This window comes from Geospiza fortis, unplaced genomic scaffold (genome assembly GCF_000277835.1).
Source record: "Geospiza fortis unplaced genomic scaffold, GeoFor_1.0 scaffold638, whole genome shotgun sequence".
NCBI classification, from domain to species: Eukaryota; Metazoa; Chordata; class Aves; order Passeriformes; family Thraupidae; genus Geospiza; species Geospiza fortis.
In genome coordinates, this window is record NW_005054557.1 from 440,340 (window position 1) to 454,478 (window position 14,139).

Sequence of the window (14,139 nt, forward strand, 5' to 3'; positions counted from 1 at the left end):
CGTCCCTCTGCCCGGTCCGGCCGTGCCTCCGGGCTCCCGTTCCTTTCGCCCGTTCACCACCATGGGGTGCTTAGGGCCAGAAGAAGCGAGCTGACACTGAGAGGGAACTCAGATCTAGCTGTGGGAGAAAAATTTCCTCCCAGAAACAGCCCTGGGGCATCGAGGTGCTGGTGCAGCCCCACAATAAAGCTATATCAGGGGCTCTGAAGGGACAAAGTGCTTTCTGCTTCTTCTCAGGCTAACGCTGATTCTGGCACCACCATGGGGTGCTTAGGGCCAGAAGAAGCGAGCTGACACTGAGAGGGAACTCAGATCTAGCTGTGGGAGAAAAATTTCCTCCCAGAAACAGCCCTGGGGCATCGAGGTGCTGGTGCAGCCCCACAATAAAGCTATATCAGGGGCTCTGAAGGGACAAAGTGCTTTCTGCTTCTTCTCAGGCTAACGCTGATTCTGGCTATGCCTCCAGCTAGGGCATTTCTCCTGGCTCTGTGCCTTCCCACCAGGCTGCCCCGTGGAGGGTTTGGCGGCTGCCCCAGCTCCAGGGTGGTGGGGAAAGGCGGGCTGGGAGCTCCTCTGCTCTCCCCTGTAGGGCAGCCCAGCCCCAGGGCCCTGATGCCAGGTGCTCCTGGAGAACTGTTGTGCCTGCTGCTAGCTCCAGGGGCTTGTAACTCATCCCCAGCAGCCCATGGGTGAGTCCTCATCCCTTTGCTGGGTGAAGAACAAGGGACGATTCCTCCCACCCCTGTAAGATTGTTTATTCTTACTGTTTTGATTTGCTAAAGTTCCTCCCAGGGCAAGGAGATGTCTTTATTTCCAGCTGGAAATTCGTGTTGCAAATCTAGCCAGAATGACAGCTATTCCCATTTTTATATGTCAACCAGTGTGTTGGCACATTGGCTTGTCCTTGTCCCTTAAGGAAGATATTCTCTTTGCAGAAGGAAAAAGGCAAGGATAAAAAAAGAGATGGTCTAACCTCTGCTTGACAGCCTGTTCTTGCAGCTATTTGGGGGATAAAGCAAATCCACAAACTATAAAAAAGGATAAGGAAGGTTAATACAGGAGAGCAGAAGTATGCATGCTGTCTGCCTTTATGGTATTGCATCACTTGCAATCACAACCCCTGTCTGAACACACACCGGCTTTGATTGTGTGGTTTATGACACCAGCTGCTCTTGGTGATTCATCTATAAACCTCTCTAAGCTACACAGAATACACTTCCTCCTTCCTTTAGGATCTCTTGGAGTGTAAGTTTGGTTGAACTTCCCCTCTGCAGGAGCCTGGACTCTTTGGTTTTGCACCAGGAGAGTGAGAAGTGCAGTAATCTCACTGGTTTGTTGTGCCCTGCTGAGCTGCCCTCTCCATTCCCTCCCTCAGCACCCTGATTTCTGCATTGTACTCCAACTTGGGAACAAGGCACAGTATATGGGGAGGGGGGGTCTAGGATGTCCCCAACTTGTTCTGGTGGAGGGCAAAATGATAAAAAGGAGAGGTCATGCTTTTCTCCCATCCAAACCCAGGATTTTGAGTAGTATCCTCTGCCCTAATGGTTGTAACTCTGCGTCTGGGCAGAGCTCAGGGAGACCTGGACCAAGTGTGATCAAGAATGTCCTGAGGAGATGGAAGGCACAGCTGTCTGGCTGTGCTCTGTCACCATCCAGGATGGAGACACAGACACTGCAAGGAAGAAACAGAGGCTGTCAGTTAAAACCAGAATCTATAAACATTTTTTTTTTTCCCCTACTAGGTGTTCAGCCCAGTGCCCTCTGCCACTTTGGTTGTCACCTCTGGGCTGAATCCCCGTGTGTCTGTCATGGTTCTCAGCTACTCAATATGCTTGCAGCCCGTTTGGTGTCTCATTCAAAAGTCTTTTGAGGACACCTACTATGAAATCCCTCACTATTGTTAATACAATCCCAGGAGGTTGCTCTGTCCCACTTCACTCCTGTAACCCACTCACCCGTTCACCCAGCTTTCCCTTCTCCACTAATATCATGACCTACATGCAAAAGATGTATTTTCTGGTCCTGTTTCCATAGCAATGCAGCACGGGGAACTCAGACAAGCCAGTAATAATGAAGCCAGTTCCCTTTCTGTGAAATCGAGACCTCTTTGAAAGTTGAGTTCAGTTTAAGGCGAAGTAGGGAGCCGCGGAGAGTTTTCTTTCCATCCCGGAGCCCGGATCCCCGCGCCCTCTAGTGCCAGACGCAGGCGAGGAGGAGCATCCCCGGGACCAAGGAATGTGAGGCTTCATAGCCAACCACAGCGCAGGGAGACAAGCAAGTGGTGTGAGAAAAGGACATGCTTCCATTCTTCCCAGTGTCTCTTGCCAGTCAGATCTTCCCCCTTCTAAATCCCAAGCTGAAAAAAAAGGGCAGCTAATGCTCAGTTGATTCAACTGATCCTGGTTTGGTCACTCGGAGATTATGGCTTGGGTGGGTTGAACTGTGGAGTAAAAAGTGGGAAGAAATGGAAGCTGGGAAGCTCAGACTATGTCTGACCATTTTTTTTGGAAATGTTGGATCTCTCTGGCTTCGAGCTTCACAGCTTGAAGCAACTCTCAGCTAATTCTGTGAGATTTGAGGGCGCAGAAGAGGATTACTCACTTGTGAAACTGCTGCCCTGACCTTCTACTGGCTGTTTAGGTGGGTGGATGGGATAGGCAACAATAATCAGGCTAAGGGAAGCCGAAGGGGTTTAGATACAGCTCATATGATTGACAGGGATAACTTTTCCACAAATACTTGTAGCCTTAAATTTTAAAAAGCTTAAATTGCATGCTGGTATTTAATGTATGGTAGCATTAAATTGTGTGGTTGCATTTCAAGCCCTGTTAGACCCATCTTAGAGATTCCCATCTCCAAGAACCAGGCTGCAGAAAGAGCCAAGCACTGACAACTCCTGTGGCTAAACGAGACTCCACGCACACCACCTACCCATCTTTTCCAGTTTCTGTATTTTGGCAAAGGTAGCTTTCAGTTTTGCCAAGGTCTCTACAGCTTTTCCTATGTCAGAGCTGTCCAAAAAATACAGTTCCCTACTTGCTTGTCCACATCCCACCAGCTGACTGCCAAACACCTGTGCCTAGCAGATTGCATTCCCCAGCTCTCCACATTAAATCGAGGAGGGATCCCTTGCTGACTTATCCCACCGCCTTCCTACACTTCCCTGATTGAAGTGGGCAGAATTAAAAGTTGAGACCACTCCTGAAGTTGCATTAAAGGGCTGCCTCCTTTTCCCACACACCCTGAGCTTGCTGATATATAAAAATGCTTTAGGCTGTGGAGCTGCCTGTTGTTTTGGACTGCCTGTCCTACCTTATAATCTATATTATTACCTATGTCTAATATCATCTATTCCCCATAGGAAGGGTTATATATCAGCAGATCTTCCAAAGAATATCTCTCATATAGCACAATTTGAAGTTCCAGGAGGATAGGATAGGGTGAAGTGAGTTTCATGCCATTTCCATCAAGTACTTCCTGGAGAATGCTTGCCAGTGCAGGTAAGACATGCAATGGGATTTCAGTAGTCCACGTGCCTCGTGTATTTGTTGTTAAGGATATGATACAGGTTAAATGAAACCACATTTAGGGCCAGCTGCTTTGCTCAGGGTCTTCTGCATGTTTTTTGTTTGACAAGGTGATTCTTTGATTCCTGTCACTCCAGTATTTCTTGAGACTCCATGGGCTAGATTTTGATCTTAATTACATTCTTTACAAATCGGGGGTGCCTCCAGTGATTTTAATTGCGTCTGCTTTATTCTGGTGCAATTGAGCTCAAAATTTGACTATCAAAGAAACATAGCAAGTATTGTAATTAGAATATGCCAGTGTTTTGACAACTGCTCATGGAAGAGCTCTGTTTCATCAGCCTCTGCTGAAAGGGAAATGCAATGTGATAATGGCCATAGGGAATAGCACAGGGCACCTCTTGCAGTGATGGCAATAAAGATCTCTGTGAGAAGCCACAACATAAATAGGCGAGAAATTCTGTAAATCAGCATTTCCCGGGATTTCCCTCAAGCTCTTAGAAAATCTCTGACTAAACTGTGGCCATGTGTGTGTTTTCTTAGGTTTTTGGTTGCTTGTGTTTTACGGTTTGGTGTTTGGTTTTTTTGGGGTTTTTTGGCTTTTTTGAGAGAGTTATAATGAAACAAAAATATCTCCATTGGTCTTTCTTCTGAATCATTGTCAAAATCACTGTTGGAAACCAAGGTGATAAAATAAACCTAGTGATTTAAAAGAATTTTCTTGCTTAGTGATTTCTCTGGCGCAGGATTTTCAGGTAGCCTGAATATATAAAGATCTCTTTAGTTCTGTGCAGATAGGATGATCTTCAAACAAACATGAAGATTAGATCCTTTTCTTTTGTAATCTGTTCCACCTCATGAGAACCAAAATTAGCAAGAATGATACATGGGGAAAAAATAAGTTTCTGATGTAGACCATCGCATTTTTAGATTCCTGAGAAATTTTCTCTCAGCTTTGCGATGAATTACTGATGTCTATTTCAAACTCATCTGTCTCATGCTCAGTCAATTAGAAAACAGAGCAGTGATATATTGAAAATTATTCATAACTTTGTTCATGAGTAATGGCAACAAGATTATTCTGCTATTATTTCTGAAATCCTTTAAAGCAAGCCACTGACCAATGATTTATTCATGAAAATATTCACACATTTCAAAAGTTTCATGAATGTTAGCATGAATAATTAAGAGAATTTGTTATTTGTTCTCATTGCTCATTATTTTCCTATTCAAAAAGGCATCAGCCATCCACTTACAGAGCATTAGAACATAATGATTACAGCATTGGATCAGACAGGTGTTTTGTCTCATCCTGTAGAGTATTTTGATCAATGCTGGTTACCAAAAAGGCAGGTGTAGTGAATACTGCCCTAGATATCTGCACTGCCCTCAGGTAAAAGGTTTTTCTACCCATCAGCTTGGGTTTGCTCTCTACCCAGAGATCTTTTCCAAATGACAAAAAGATCTACTCACCTCCCTCCCCAGGTGGAAACCTCTTGAGATTTTAGATAAACTGACCTCTAGAGATTTTAGACAAACTGCAGATGTACTGTCCAGATAAGCAACTAATCCAGTTTTGCCTCCCAGTGAGTTCAGCACCTTAGTGATAGCATGTAGCAGGGAATTCAGTAGGTTAATTAAACATTTTGTCTGGAAAATCATATTCCAGACAACCTTTGATCTATTTAAATTGGTTGTCTTTCAGTGTTATTGATACCTCTCTGTTATATTAAATGGAAAGACCACCTGGAGCAGCCAGTTCATTGTATAGGTGTCACTCATTTAATCCCCTATGAGAGAAGAAAAGAAAAATAAAGTAATTTCCAATTTAACATCTCTTACTCCTCCCATGATAATTAAAGTTTTGGTTTGTCTGTTTGGTTTGGTTTTTTTTTTTCTGACTGCTGCTGTAATAGAGCAGAGTAGGGTTGTTCACTGTAATGCCATAATGAGTGGCCACAGCTGGCTTAGAATCCAGAAAGGCTTCCAAATATTTCACTCTATCTGCAACTGTTATGCCTCAGCCAATATTATTTTCCATTAACTACCCAAATGCTAGGTTCTCCCAACTTAATTAACATACTATGAAATACTTTAATCCTTATTGTCTTTTTTTTAAGAGCAATAATTTCAGTAAAGAAGTTCTAAGTTCTTGGACAACCCGACTGTTAATATTTTGCTGTGAAAAATGATCATTCATGTGTAGCTTCTGTTTTCTCTTTCTTAACCATCTTCCAGCTTGTAATAATAATTTACCTATTCTATCACAACTTAAATCTGTCAAAGAATTTAATGCAATATAAAAATACCTATATATGTAGACTTGTCAGGTTGGTCTTCTTGGTCTTTTAACTTGATGCTTCAAAGAACGTATATCAGACAACATTTTTTTTTTAAAATCTATTATTCTTTTTTATCCTCTCCTATATGTAAATCTAGTTTTTGTTAGTTTCAATCAATTAAGGTGGAAGTAGAATGAGGCTTTTCAGTGTATAATACCTAAGATTAATCTTGTGGCTGTCCTAAAGATAGGAATTCTTGTTGCTGCCCTCCTGTCCTTCTGCAGCGTATCTGACTCTAGCAACAACTTGCATATTTTTGCTATCAGCAGCCACTTCAATTTCAAATGCTTTCCAAACCCTTGCATATATAGCCATTAGGTCCTTTTGATATGCTGCTGTTTAGTTTATCAGTTTGTTCCAATGATTCCCCTTTCAGAGTTTCATGTTGTGACAGCTCATGTGCTTTCTTGTCTTGGAAAAAAAATAGGTCTAACATGGATACCAGCACAGCATCATTTGCAGAGAAGATTTATCCAAACAAAATAATTCAGTACCTCTGCAAAGTCCTTTTCCTCATGAATTATTCCAAATAGTCCCTTGATGTGCAGCAGATCCCACTGGTTCCCTCCTGAACTGGCTGAATTTAAGAGCTTTGAGAAATGTCCTGCAGTTCCCCTCTCTGCACACACCCCCACCAGCTCTTGTCAATTTGTGCATCCTCGGTCCTTTTGATTTGCAGCTGACATTTTGTTTGTGTTTTATTTTAACTCCCTCCCTTAGCCATGGGCTTCACCAGACATGAAGTGTCATTTCCACAAACGTGGTTGCTTGGCTCAAGCAACTTCTTGGACCTTCACATTTCACAATAACTTTTTTCCTCTCTTGCCTTCCAGTTTGCTTTCCGCATGACCTCAATCAGAAACTGTCTGTTGTTTTGAATCCATGGATTTTACTTTCTCTTTCATTCTTTGGGGTTTTGTTTTTATTTTTAATTTCATTTATTTCTGCCTTCAGTACTTTTTAAGCAGTTCCCTAATTATAAGCAGTTTGTCTTGCGCTCTTAATGCAGTGATAAGTTTATTATTTTTCAATGTTTTGACTGTTTCACGTCTTCAGCTATTTAGTTAAGACCGCCTGCTCTTATGTTCTCCACTTATTCTAGAAATCACTCAGGAATTGATGGGTTTTTTGATCTGTTCGTACCAGTTGACTTACCAACACACAGGTGGGTGAACTCACTGATGGTTACTATTTTATCAGACTTTCATACCTATTTGATCTCTCTCCAGAGCAACCCTTTGAATACCCCAGACATTTCCTGGAATAAAGGTGCTAGTGCTTTGTGCAAGCATCAGGCTTGAAGCAGAGAGGATATTTTTTCACTTAGCACACTGGACTGAGACCAAGTTGATCACAGATAAGCTCCTGACCATGCCACCCACCTGCTGCATGGTTTTTGACACATTCCTGTGGCCTGACACAAAGCCTGCTGAGGTCAGAGACCAACTCTTGTTACTTTGGGTAGGCTTTGGCTTGGCATCCTGAGGCAGGGACAATAATTCCTCCTGGTCCCATGACAGTGTTGTAGGAATTTGCTTCCCGCAGATTGTCAGATAGTGAAGTTCAGCTGTGGCGCTGCCAAATGGAAAAAAAGGAACAGACAGACTCCATACACAAGGTTTTTCTTTGCACTGGAATGCTGGAAAATTGAACCTTCAGGAGTTGCTTACTGGGAAAGTTTCTGTTCGGGAAAGTTTCTGTTCAGTAAAGGAGGATAAGCTAAAATGTTCAGTGTCCCCCAAACAAAAAGGTACTGAAGCTGCAACTGCTCCAGACCTTGGTGAGAAGTAAAAGAGAGATGTTTTCTCTGCTGTTGCTTTTCCATGCTCAAACTGATCCCCTGATCCATTACTGGCCTCTTTCACCCACACTAATTTCACTTTTCCAGCAGTGTATATTCAGCTGATGAAAGCTGTCAGAGCATGAGTGACATGAAAGGAGAGGCCACCACCAAAGAAAGTGCTATATTTAACCTGGCAATGTCATGCCTTCTCAGTATGACCTTGAGCCCTAGCACTGAGAATTTAAACAGGGAATCTTGGTTGTGAGGCTTCTTCCTTTAGCCAAACACAGAAGGCTCTTAAATATGAGGAAAGTGGAGAAGAAGGAAGGTAAAACAAGTTACCCTTCTGCTTGTGACATTTGTGATAGCCAGCACACTTAACTGCCACTAGAAGGAAAGAATACATGAAGGGCTCACTGTTAAATTCTCATTAAAAACATCTGTTTGATGTCTGCTAGTCATTTCCACAATCTGATCCACTGAGAGTAAATGTAGGGATTTTTACTGAAAGGTTTCTACATCAGAAGCAGTTTCCTGCAAGAAATATCCTACTGTTATTAATTATTTTGCTATGTGCTTCAGTAAAGGGGAAAAATCGCAAAAGTACACAATTGGAAAAAAAAAGTAAGGAAAGAAAAAAGGAAGAAGATGAACAAAAGCTTTTGTTATGTTTTGTCTGAAGAAAGCCTGTAACTATCTCTCTCTCTTTCTTTAGCAAAGAGTGAGACTGTTTATCTCCTACTTTGAAGCACAGGGAAATGCAAAATATCAGGTTTAAAAAAGCCCAGGTAAGTCAGGCACTGCCATCCTTTCTGAATGACAGATTTGACAATTAACATTCCACATTATTGTCTTCAATTCATCTTAAAAATCAAAGTAGGGTGTGGAAATGACACATAGCTAAAAAGAGGAGGAGTCATTTCTTGTTAGTACTTTCAGAAAGTAGTGACAAAGGCTGAGCTCCTGGTTTCACCACAGATTGCTCACATGGCCTTGGACAAGCTCAGTAACCTCCTGTACCTCAGCTTCTAACATGGAAATAGTATAAAATAACATTTTCATTCTCACAAGCTTTGTCTGCTCTTCCTGTTTAGATTTTTAAAGTGTTTGGCAGCATTTCTGGAACAGTCAGCACTAAACCTGCCCTTGAACATACCTAAATTTGGGCATCCATAGAAAGAAATGAATGATATATTATCTTTCAAATATTCAGTTGCTTTTTATTCCATCTGCAAATTATCTAACAGCATGGGCCTTTGGAGAATAAGAGCCTTTCCACTGAGCCCTGGTGCTGCTGGCACAGGCAGATACACATGGGATGGTATCCCAGTTTATGCTGGGGTGGTGGTACCACTGTGTGCCTGTTCCCTTTGCTGCCAAACACTTCTGAGAGAGAAATGTGGGAACTCTGGCTTAGGGAGAGTTGCTTTTGTAGCCAGAATCATCAGGTGAGCCCTCTTCTTTGGACAATGCTCAGCCTGCTTTACTCTCTCTGCTCACCAGAAACTTTTTGTCCTTCTTGGCCAGGTTCTAAAACTAAAACTACCACAAGACACTTTGGAAAGCAGCCCTGAGGGAAAGGCAGGTGCAAAGCTGCAGAGAGAAAGCACTTAGCCCCACAAAGCAGCAGCAGCAGGATTTACCCACTTTGGGGATGCAGTGGCAGACCAGATATCAAATGTGCTGCTCTTCAGGGAGAGTCATTGGCTCTGGCTGCTGTGGACAAAAAATGCAGTTTCTAAAGACTCAGTCCCACTGCAGACTGTCTGAATCACCTTTTCCTGGGGCACAGGCAGGCTGGGCTTCTCTCTCAAGGGGGATCTTTTGGCCATCAGCATGTTCTGTGATGCTATGACTTGAATGAGAATGAGCCCCTTGCCCTCCCTGCACCTTTCCTTTCTCCACTGTTTAAGAGTGGGAACATCAAGTTTCCTCCTTGCAGGTCAGTGAACAGGAGCAGCTGAAGGTGCCTTGATTTTGTGCTAAGGACAACAGCATAACAAATACCTACAGCAAAGGAAAAATGCAACCTCTGCATTTCCTGATATTCTTTGGATGCTATGTTCAGGTTGAGTCAGCTGGGAGGCTCAGAGACTTCTGATTGCACAGCTTAGCAGGAAAAGTTCTCAATTTAACTTTCATTCAGTTTTAGTAGATGGAACAAACAAAAAGGTCTTCAGCCTTTTCCATCAAGGCATGAGGAAGCTGTGGTTAAACCTATTTCTTAACCCTCTGGCAGTGGTGTTAATGCAATACAACAAAAAGAACAAGGAAAAAAAAGCCCAGGAGAGCTCTCACTCTTTTTTTCTTTAATAATTTATTTATTTCACACGAATAGCTCCAGATCAACATTTTATTCATTGTAAATTATTGCTTCTTAAACAAAGGAACAAAATTAAAAGCACAACAACCAGAAAAGAAGACATTTTTTTGCAGCTGAACACATAGAGATGATTACTAAACAAGAGGAATCACTAGCTTATTTTGAAGGTCTACTAATTCCTCATTGTTAGGGATCACAGCAACATATTTTTTTGTACTAACACCCTCATCTCTTCAACCTCCTGTGCTCTGCCATGAAGCCAGTTCCTGCACTGCAGCGTTAAGGAGTAATTATCACCCTTTCCTGGGTAATGATTAGTTCTTGTAGAGGCCACCTAGAAGCCTCCTGTGGTCGTCATGCCAACTCTCTCCCCCAGTCTTCTTTAACCTGCTCTTCTTTGCTGCAATGGTCAGCCACAGGCGGGCTTTGGGGGGGATTCAGGCTGTGCACAGCCCAGCTGCTTTCACAGCATCCTGGACACTGAAAGGGCACCCAGCATCACCGAGTGAGCACAGGCACAGGGATTTTAAAGGCTGCTGTCTCTTGCTCAGCCTGTGTTCCCTGCCACGATGTGAGAGGATCAGTGTGTGTGCTGAGTGCCAGAGCTCTTGCTGCTCTGCAGTGAGCCGCCCTGGGTGCTCGGAGTGCAGCCTCAGCCGGAGCCTGATGCAGCCCTGTCAGCTGGCAGCACGTTCTCTCTGACACCAGCGCTGGACAAGCTGGGGCTCGGTGGGTGTTTATCAGGCAGGCATGAAAGCAGAGGAGAGGTGCTAAAGGAAGACAGCGCCTCAGAGTGCTCAGATGCGCTTTGCTCTGGTAGGAGCCAAGGTGTGTTTCCAGCTACCCCTCAGCGCTGCTAAGATGTCAGTCCTTTTTAGAGGTGGAATCGATTAGCCAGAAAGTGAGAACATCACTGTCTTTGCTTTAAAGCGGTGGGCATGTCTCACCAGGGAAAAGGGAGGAGGACTGCGTGCTGTCTGATCTCCCACCATTCCTTGAACTCTGAATTGAATTGCACAGTGAGGAAAATGAGAGATGATCTTTGCTTAGATAAGCATTCTCAAGTAAATTAACAAAACAATGACAGAGCTATTTGTGTTCCTGTAGGAAATTGTCATTTGGGCTAGGGTGCAGTCCTGCAGGCTGAATGGTGCAGGAGCAGAACCAGCTCCCTCAGCTCAGGAATACCTGGGATTTGGTACAATACCTATATTTTTTTTCTCTTGCTTCTTGCTGAAATGACTACCTACAGTCCCTCAAAGGCAAAAGAAAAACAAAAAACTCTATAAGAACCTCTCCATATTCTCCACAATGGAGTACAAGAAGTTGCTCTTATCACTATTTATACATAGATGATTATGCTATCTTCCACAGTGAGGAATGAAAGGATTAATTGGAGAAATAATCTGAAAATCAAATACTTCCTTCCTTTATGTTTTTTAAAAGGATAGATTTTGTCAAAGCTGTCCCATGTTTATTTTGAATAATCTATTATTACTCTAATTAAACATCTAACCAAAGAGAGCAGCATTTTTACAAAAACAAGTTAAAGATTTATTATTATATGGAATGCAGTGCTCTATTTTAGATTGGGAGAAGAGAGAGGAAACTTTATCTCTTTGGTCTTCATCCAGCAGGTTGAAAACAGAGAACTCTTCAGTTCAGTTTCCTTTTTACTCCACCACCCTCCATACTCCTCTTCCTTCCAACGTGCAGGTCTCATCACTCTTTTCAAAGACACAGCCTTGTCAGTCACAAAATGACATTGTCTGCTGTTTGAGTCTTTGAGTCAATGAGTTATGATCACCTATCCAGCCCCATTCACACACAGAGCTACTGATTTTCCTGGTCTTGCACATTCACTGCAGGAGCACGTCTCTCCTGAGCAGTTTGCAGTCTGTCCCTTCTGTGGGGTTGTCTGGCTGTCATCTCTGCCCTCTTTTTGTGTCCTGCCCTAAGAAAGATAGGGCAGGACACAAAAAGTTGTTAGGCTTGTGAAAAAAATTGTGTCTTCCCAATAGCCTCCAAGAGGGCTGTGTGAGGATGGGCTTTTCTGAGCACAGACATCCCCTCAGTCTGGGTCTCATCAGTCGCCGGTCTCATCAGACAGCTGATGCTTTCTTTTGCTTTCAGATCACTGAAAATAAAATGACCTATGCTGAACAATCTGTTAATTGTCATTAATTTGTCCACTGGATATTTCCCCCCTATATTTTAAATTGTACATCTGCAAGTGTGCTGGCTAAGCTTCACAGTCTGATTAATAGTTTCAATTCTTATGTCAAGGCCAAGAGATTCTTTAAAGCTTTTCACATTCAGTATTGAGAACTTGGTACTTTTTGTGTGTGACTGCTCACTTAACTCATGTGAACCAGCTTCCCACCTCTAAATGCATGGCCTGATATCTGTAGGCAGGAGCTGAAGGTGCTCTGGACAGGCTGGACAAGAGCTGCTCCCTTTTGCTCTAGGAAGGGCTCCAGAGCAGCACAGCTGAAGGGAGAGATGGCAAACCAGAAATATCTTAGAGAAAGGACAAAACCAAAGGCATGGGCTGTTTAGCAGGGATTGTGCTTATTGTTCCTTTCCCCACATCAGCAAATCATACTCCATACCTAAGCCTGTTCTTGATCACATCTTGCAGGAGCATCTTTTGGTTCAATACCTGCGAACATAACACTGATCTGTGATGGTTTGGCATTATTCTGCATCATCCACTTGTCTTTTTAAAGGCAAGTGCCTTTAAAGATATAATAAACTGCAGGTCTACACTGTGCGTGGTAGTAGAAACTCCCTTTGGGCACATTTTCCTTGAGTACACCAGGACTGCTTCCACACAAGACAGAAACTCTGCTGCATCTCCTCCATCCTGGAAGTGGCACAGAGTTCAGTCCACTCCAAAAGTGCAAACCTGGTTGGCCACGTGTGTCCCAGGGAAAATGTGTGATCTTAAAATAGACTTGGCTTGGGGAGTTATTTTTTGTCTCATGGTCTCCTTCACTTCAGCACTGGCTGCTCCATCATCCCCTTTCTTGAAAACTTTGCAAAAGCTTGCTCAGCAAGCAAAGGGATTTCTGTCTTATGACATTTCTGCTGCTTTATCACTGCCTTTTTTTATACCACCTGCTGTCTCTTCAGCTCACTTTAGGATTGAGGCAACTGCTCTTTTATTTGCTTTGGGTAGTATTTCACCAGTGAACAAACAACCCAGAAATGTTTGTCACATCAACTGCTCCATACTGTGAGTGATAGTCCCTGGATCTGGCACAAAATACTAAAGGAATGAAATAGTATCTAGTCTCAGCAAAGACTGCAAAATCTTTCATTAGCTTTTCACCCACATTTGTTAGCATCTCCTCTTTTACACAGAAAACCTGTTCACACATGCTGAAAATACAGGGCAGCACATTTGGAAATGTTTGCAAAGTATATTTTGCTCAGTGACTTTCTTACTGTTAAGCAGCAGAATATAGACAGTTGCTGAACTAAGCAATGTAATGCGTTTTTAAGAAGTATTGCTCAATCATGTGCAAATAGACATCACTCTCAAGTATGATTAAAATTACTAGTGGTATCTATGATTAAAATTACTAGTGGTATCAGACCTCATGTGCTTGATTTTACATTGATTACTGAGGTCAGAGTGGTATCCTTCCACTTAATAAAAGGCTGTTGATTATTGAGGAAATTGATTTTTCAAAGAATTAACTATAGCTACTATGTTATTTTATATAGTATTTTATGGTAAATAATAGTATTATTTATTTACTACATAATTTATTATAATTTATATATATGTATTTTATATATATATATGTATGTGTATATATATATGTATATATGTCAACTTGTGATTGCTGTACTCTTGAATAGGGGCATTAGTGATGTCTGCCTACTTGGAAGTTCTTATGTTTCAAAAATGTCTCAGAGCCATAAGAAAAAAAGCCCAAAAAGAGCATGGGAGGCTCACTGGGCCCCAGGGACCTGTAAATAGACAGACAAGTGTGATAAGTGGCAGGGTTAGATAAATTCTATTTGAGACGTCATTTCTAAAGAGTCTGTTCTTCATTTGTTGCACTTTGTTAGCAAAGCAGAGCTTCTAGAAATCTATTTCAATGCATCAGAGTAAACAAAGGCAGCAGGAAGAATAAATGTGTTCTGTCT

At 42.4% G+C, this 14,139-nt stretch overlaps 1 protein-coding gene across 2 annotated transcripts in view; it reads left to right on the forward strand.

The window, feature by feature from the left end:
• Window positions 1-14,139, forward strand: part of CHRM2 (cholinergic receptor muscarinic 2) — an 88,563-nt gene that overhangs the window by 899 nt on the left and 73,525 nt on the right. The gene's annotated exons all lie outside the window — the stretch shown is intronic.